This window comes from Bemisia tabaci, chromosome 3 (genome assembly GCF_918797505.1).
Source record: "Bemisia tabaci chromosome 3, PGI_BMITA_v3".
Classification (NCBI taxonomy): Eukaryota; Metazoa; Arthropoda; class Insecta; order Hemiptera; family Aleyrodidae; genus Bemisia; species Bemisia tabaci.
This window is the reverse complement of record NC_092795.1, coordinates 37,537,525-37,544,169: the sequence shown is the minus strand read 5'-3', so window position 1 is coordinate 37,544,169 and position 6,645 is coordinate 37,537,525. Positions and strand designations below refer to the sequence as shown.

At 37.1% G+C, this 6,645-nt stretch overlaps 1 protein-coding gene across 1 annotated transcript in view; it reads left to right on the top strand.

Moving 5' to 3' along the window:
- Positions 1 to 964: 964 nt before the first annotated feature.
- The window catches only part of LOC109032944 (neuropeptide Y receptor type 2), a 90,689-nt gene continuing 85,008 nt past the window's right edge, over positions 965 to 6,645 (top strand). Inside the window, exons 1-2 of the mRNA XM_019045298.2 lie at positions 965 to 1,138; positions 2,169 to 2,229. The gene's annotated coding sequence lies outside the window, so the exon portion shown is untranslated. The remainder of the gene's footprint in view (positions 1,139 to 2,168; positions 2,230 to 6,645) is intronic.

Below are 6,645 nucleotides of genomic sequence, written 5' to 3'. Positions count from 1 at the left end.
TCAATGCTCGGATAATTCAGCATCGGCAAATAACTTTCAAAATTTTAGCTACAATGTTTTGAATTTTAGAAAAATCCGGTATAGTGGTTCAATGCCATTGGTCGATTCCGTTCAGTTCAGCCAGTCTCGGGAACGAAAAAAATTTCCATAGTTACCAACCTTCCAATCCAACTCTAACTAGTTGAGAACAGATTTATGATTTAATTATAATATAAGAGTTCAATTCTCTGTAGAAGCTAAATAATATTTTTACACACTTATATTATTATTACGTCGCACGTCTTCTGCCAGAGCCCGATACACTATTTCATTAGTTTCTCTTGAAATGTTCAAGTGATGTCTTTGTTCAGAAGTGAGGTTATATCAGTCCGAGTATCTGTCAGTCTGTCTGACCCAAGCATCAATAAATGTAATTCAGGTAAATTACGTCGATAAAAGGACACCATAATAGTTGTGCCAAACTATCAAGGAAGCAGCGTTTACACCATAGTTTGCATTATCGTGACTAACAGCATCCAAATATTTCCCTACCATGCACACCGATGGATCGAAGGGAGAGCCCATTACTCTCAGTTTTTAATTAAATTATTGTTTTCCTCAAGTCACAAATGCTAGTTTCTATAACTTGAAGAGATGTAGTTGTTTTCAGTGGACCCTATCAGTCTCAAGAAAAGATCTAAAAATTACTGTAATATGAGCCTTTGCCCATCACACTACTTGTAACTACTACTTGTCACACTACATGTAAGTTATAGGGATGGCGGGTTTGTCGAAGATTTTTTTTTTTACTTTTTGAGGAAATAATGACTATCCAGGGTAACAGTTGCTTGATTCTACATCATGACGTGGCGGAGGTTCGAAATCTGCGCCGTGACTGATGCAGCCGTCGAGTTGCGTGCGGGTGACGGGTTGCGCGCGCGAGCTCTGAAGGCGCGCGCGACGCCTCGCAGCATCCCGCAGCCCGCTGCGCGACAGTGTTCTGCGGGCCGCGTTCGTGACGGTGGCATCTCCGTCTCGCACTTCGTGTCAGTTCGCACGCGACGCTCGCGTATTTTGAACCTCCGTTGCCGAGTTGGAAGCGCGTTACTTTCAGTGCCCGTCCCGAGAGTTTTGTTGCGAATGTAGTAGTTTTGATATGGTAGGATTTTTTTTTTTTTTTTTTTTTTTGAAGAGTTTTATTTATTGTAACATATACAATTATCATAAGTTAGAAATAATGTATGGTAAAGCAACGACTGGTTAGTTGCTTATTATCATAAAATTAAAGAGACTTAACCTAAGACTTAACTAAGATTAAAAGGGCATTCATATATATCACTTAGGTGAGATGAGTGAAGATCTGATGTAGTGAGAAGATTGTCTTTAAAGATGAGAAATAAGTTATGCAAGTTGTTTAAAAATCGGAATCAGCGTTAGTGAAAAGCTCCCAAGGATTTTTCCTCTTAAGTTTCCTAAATTCTTTAATATTATTTAAAAGTTCAATAGCTGTTTTGTTTGGATGACGATATAGCCTGCCTTCGTATCTTTGCGAAATTTTTTGAATATATTATATGGTAGGATGTGATCCAATAACTTCGGTAGGGGTTTCGTTTGAAGACACATTATTCTAAAAACGACATAGTATAGAACTGCTAGACGTAAAGGAAGTCAGAGGGAAATAATTCAAACTAAGGGCTAAAGTCCCCTAAAAATTCTCAATAGATCATTTTCATTCAATATGGGAGATTTATTCGAAATTTCTACGAGTTTTCATTCCTTTCAATTTTTCCTTTCTTTACTTTAATCCATTAGCAATCCATCTATTTTTTTAAAAATTAAAGGGAGGGAAAAAATACTTACAAAATATCATCTCTACTTGGCAATTTTTAATTTAAGTTCCCTAAAAAGGGAACATGATTTTGTTTTCCAGTAGGTAGTTGATACGAGATCAAACCACACATTTATTCACCTAATAACAAGAAAAGAACATGGAAAAATATCAGAATAAGAAACAATAGTCAATTGCATTTTTCGTTAAAGAAATCAAGTATATGTGTGTGTTTTGGCTTTACGTTCATTTTTCTCCTTTTATATGGTAAAATAGAGGATGGTTAGTAGCAAAAGGGAGCAGGCTAAATTAAAAAGCAAGCATGACGTCAGATGAGAATTTTTTTTTCTTTCGTAAACAGGTCGTTGTTTTATAATGAAAATCGGAATACTAAAGAACTCTATGTGCATCTTTCCCTTTTGGTAAGTATAACATATTAATTTATAAATATAATTATTTTTGTTCTCACATAAAAAAATATCAATGTATCGTTTCTCTATATTAAGTACTCCTAAGGTATACAAATGTTGGAAGAATGGAGATAAGGACTTTGCCTTCATAAAGGGAGTCTGAGTGATTATTACAAAAAAATTTACGGAGGCAACATGTTTTCTGGACCACATTTTAAGCAGAGTGTTTTTCTCACTCAGTGAGATGTTTGTGGGAGTAGGAAGAATGTCTCATGGAAAAGATTCGAAAGTCTATTGTTTAAACACTGAAATATATTTTAATAAATAAATATATAGTAGTGGTGTATAAGATTTATCGGGCTCCAAAACATTTAATGGCTAAAATGAATCAGCTGTGATTACTGAGGGAGATATACGTTTAAAAAATAAAATTGGAATTAATAATAAAAAAAAATCCTTTTGTATACAGGCCAAAAAACTATGTAAAAATATTGACTTTTAAGTGTATACATTATAAAAAATAAGATTTCCTTTGAAAAAGTAAAACACCTTACCAAACTTGAATCTGGGGAGCAGTTCATTTGTTTTACAGTTTTTTCCTGATCGTTAAGTACATTTTCCGAGACTGTTAAGAATGCACAACCATAAGGTATTTGAGCGATAGTTAATTATTAAATCCCCAAAAAATTAGCGATCATAGGTACCACCCATTTTGGAGTCCCACTTTTGGAACGACCTTATTTTCAACAAAGAGCCCTTGAAAAAATGAATTGCTATATGTATACCTATACTGAAAACGTTACTTTGTATCGCTTAAATGCACCCTAAATATATCACCTCTATAGCTCAAAATGCGCATTCATAGAAATTGAGTGGTTAAAATCTCAATCCGTTCCTCTTACTTTCCTGAAATATAAAACTGTTCAGATCTTTACTTTGTAACAGTTTCCAAGAATTCTAGGTACAGCTTTAACTCAACAGTCTCGGAACTGGCTCTGACTGAGTCTCGTAAATGTGTTTAAGATGTAGAAAAAATATTTCTGAGAAAACTAAGAGGACCCTTCCAGTACATTTGTACCTCTTTGCCACATGATGCAAATTTCTCTGTATCTTCTTCGTACACTCGAGTATGATTTATGAGTCCCTCTGGCTTCTCTCCTTTTTTTTCAAACCAACATCTCACTTTAACAGTAACAACAGGTAAACAGGGTTGCCTCGTCAGTGTATTAATTTATATAGGTAATACAGTTTTTGATTCCAACTACTTGACTTTACTAACATTATTACTTTGATAGATTTTTCGAGATGGAAACTGCCTTTCCACGAAATTGTGTTACGAAGCTGTAACGAACTTCATGCTATGTGTGGGTCCTATTTGTGTTTGTTAATATGACGTTCCGAATAAGTAGGGCGGATATGTTCATAGTTGGCCAGTCGTATGGTGTGAAAATTTACAAATTCACGGGTATATTCTTTTGTGAGTAAGAGACGAGTGCGGCGAACATTTGCAATAAAGAACTTCTATTTCTAAACAATTTTTTAACAAATCACTACAATTATGGCAGAATTTGCTTTTATGAATGAGCCAGAAATTTGTGATTTCTTGTTTTGTTCCTTGGACTTTATTGCAAAGTGTAGACTAACGATGCCACTAAAAATCTCTATATAGTTAAAGAAGAACTACTCAACTTTGAACACCTACATGACACTCAGCAGTGTTTCGGAGTTAGCCATGATTTCTTGATAGTTTTACTTTTGTCTTTTACCTCTGAGACACTGAAATGACGAAGATAACTCATAAATGATGAGAAACATTTTCCAATGGTATCACTGATGTAAGGAGACAACTTTCTTGATCAGAATGAAGGCAAAAACGTTAGACGAAGGCAATTTTGTGTACCATGTGATCAGGCGTCCTGCTTAAAAATTGAATATCGGTGGCGGAACTCCCAAACCACGTATCTCGTTTGCGGTGTTTCAAAATCTCCGTCCCCTTCTCATTTTTTGAAGGAAAACAAATGAACAATTTTCCTTGAAATTTACACAGAATTTTCTTCGCACATGGGAGAATAATCAGGGAGGTTTTAAAGAATTGACGTGGAGAACTCGTACATAGGTTGTCCAAAAAGTAATGCAATGATCGACTTTTATAGCGAACGCTAAAAAAAAAATCATATTTACATTTTAAACATATGTTATATGCGTATAAACGGAGTCAAACCCAATACAATGAGATCTTGTTGAGCTCTTTCGGTCAAAAATTGCCCGAGATATGACGTTTCTCCCGCGGCATGTTGAAAGACACCCTCCAGGATTTTTGGGGCACTTTTCGCAGTAGCGTACTGCGAAAAGTCTTTAAAAATCAACATAAGGTTTGATCTTTTACGAAATGCACTTCGAGATAAAGTTGGCAAACATAAAGGGTTGGTTTGGCAATATTGCTTGCAAAGGCAGTCGAAGCGCCCGGCTGCCACAGATACGTGTGAGAGAATAATTGCAACCAAGTCGGCTGGTCTGTCACGTGGTTAATTTCACTCTTCTTTTTCGCGATCTTGAGTGCAAACGTAGCCAGGGCCGGATTTAGGGGTCGGCCACGTGGGCAAATTTAGAGGGCGGAAAATTTTGCAATTTTTTTAAATGTAGCTATAAAGAAAAATTGGATTCAGAAAAAAAAATTACAAACGAGAAAAGGTGACAAAATCTCTCATTTCCTACGAGTATATCTAATATCTAATTGTATCGTCTTTCTGTGATACAATAGACAGCACCTTTAAATAGTCGCGTTAAGACTATAAAAGAGAAACCGAACACAGAATTTGGCCTGGAACGGCGCGGCGCAGAGAGCAATGATGACAAGAAGTTGAGATGAAAAGGAGAAACCCTCGGCGCGGCGCGGCGGTCGGCATGTAACACATATCAGCGCCTACAAGACTGCGTGAATACTTCACGCATTGCGTCAAACACGCTTAGCGCATAGAAGACTGTAAGAATACTTCACGCATTCTACCAAACACAGTGGCGTCAGCGCGGGGCGGCGGCAGAAGTTGAAATTATTAATTCACATTTATGTTTGTTCTTTCATAATTTGTTCGTTCATTTCATATAAATGGAACGCTTTGTGCACACAGAGATAGATTTACGGAACTTAACTTTCGCGACAAGTTCCGTGAACTTTTGCTAGTAGTGTTGACAGGGCTTTCGCAAAAAATGTGTCCAACATGAGTAAACGCGTCTTATGCACCCCTTCCCTTCCGACACGTTCACTTGATGGTTTTTATTGACGTTTCAAAACGAATGAGAAGGCGGCGGCAAAATATACAGGCGTCCCATGGGCGGCAAGTAAGTAAATCCGGCCCTGAACGTAGCGGTAAAAAAGTACAACATTACTTCATCCGCTATTGTTTTCAGCGCGTATTGTCGTTAAATATACGTATAAAGAAACGAAAGAAGTGTACAAAGACGATTGTTCAGACGGAAGCAGTATTTGTCTCTAGCTAATTCTTTTCTTTGCAAAAAGTAGCTACCCCTAATATTCTGGCGGTCTCTCAGCATGCCGCGGGAGAAACGTCATATCTCGGTCAATTTTTTACCAAAAGAGCTTAACAAGGTCTCATTTTATTGGTTTTTGCTTCGTCTACACAAATATGTACACCAATTTTTTTTTACTTTTTCCGTTCGCTTCAAAAGTTGATCTTTGCATTACTTTTTGGACAACCTATGTAATAAAGTACGACAGGAAGTCCGCGACGTCGCAAATCGAAATACGGTTCGAAAATGATTTGGGATTTTGACCATCGATATGGAAGAAAATAAGGCAACTTAAAATGCAGTTATGCTGATCTTGGTTTCATCCATCAATTTATCAGCATTATTTCATCAATATTTTTTGGTATGTTTTATTCATTTCCAGTTGTATCTCCTTCGAACCCCACCGTCACTTACATGGGTTCTCAGAGCCGTTAGTCAACGTAAGGGCAGTAAAACGACCCCGAACCTCCCTCCACCCCCTTTTTCGGCCCGGAATATTTTTTCGCGTAATTTTTTTTGCGAAAGTTGGTAATCCGTAGAACGGTGGTCTGGTCATGAATCATACATCAGTAAAATGTGCCGGTGCCATTGAGATTTTGAGCAGTGGCGAGACGTGAATGATCGATAATCGATATATTTTTCCATTTGAAGCTACACTGAAAAAAATGAGTTAGCGTCAGATGACTAAAAATGGTTTCTATACACTAACTCAAATTGTGTGATTTGGACACACATGATTTTTGGTTTCTGTACACTAACCACTATTAGTGCTGGAAACTAATTCCGCTACTCTAATTCGCATTCGGTAGGGTTGGGTCAACCTAACCTCAAAACTGAGAGAGGAGAAAACGGCTTAGCGAATGATAACTGGACAATACTTTCAGGAAAAGAAGATTTCTT